This window comes from Trichinella spiralis (genome assembly GCF_000181795.1).
Source record: "Trichinella spiralis strain ISS 195 chromosome Unknown Scfld6, whole genome shotgun sequence".
Classification (NCBI taxonomy): Eukaryota; Metazoa; Nematoda; class Enoplea; order Trichinellida; family Trichinellidae; genus Trichinella; species Trichinella spiralis.
In genome coordinates this window covers 5740943-5741757 of record NW_003526945.1, presented here as the reverse complement: position 1 = coordinate 5741757, position 815 = coordinate 5740943, and positions in this window count along the sequence as shown.

The following is an 815-nucleotide window of genomic DNA, read 5'->3' as shown; positions in this document are numbered from 1 at the left end:
GATCTGCTCGGGGGGTCCTCGATCTGCTTCGTGTGGTCCTCGATCTGCTTCGTGTCGTCCGCGATCTGCTTCGTGTCGTCCGCGTCTTCACTTATTCTTTTCTTCATTGATCATATCTGTAAAGATGGTAAATGTTAAATCAAAACTTTTCGCGCTTTATTATACAGTGGAATTTTAAAATTGAACAAAGAATTTTGAAATAAAGGAAGTAACTGATTTTCAATTAAACATAACGTTAACAAAATGATTATATATAGTTTCGAAAGAAAAAGTAGCAACGAAAAAATTTTGAATACTTCTACAGTTAAAAACCGACTTCAATAGTTACTTAACAGCAATGTTTGACGTTTGACAATGCTATTACTTGCCACGCAAGACAAACAATCAAGCGCACCATTACTGATTGATGATAGGGCAATTTTCAAGCGATCCTTATTTGCATACTGTAGCGCTAGAAACCGATTTTAGTTGATTGGAAAATTTTCTACACAAGGAATTAATTCTAACCGAACGCTATGGAATTATGAACATTGAAACCTCAAGCACAGTGAACCGCTTATCAAGCGAATGCATAGCATTAGATGAAACTTATTTGAATTTACTTGAAAAACGAGTTGAAATGCGCAGTTAAAGTCACCCAATGAGGACTATTTAAAATTCAGAAATGACCTTGACATTTAAAATTCAGTCAAAATATAAACTATACGATAGAATGCCATAACACACAAAAATTGACTTAGTCAAAACACGCCTCCGCATGTCTGAAATTCACATTTGAAAATTCAAAAATGACCTACATAAATGGAACTCATCGC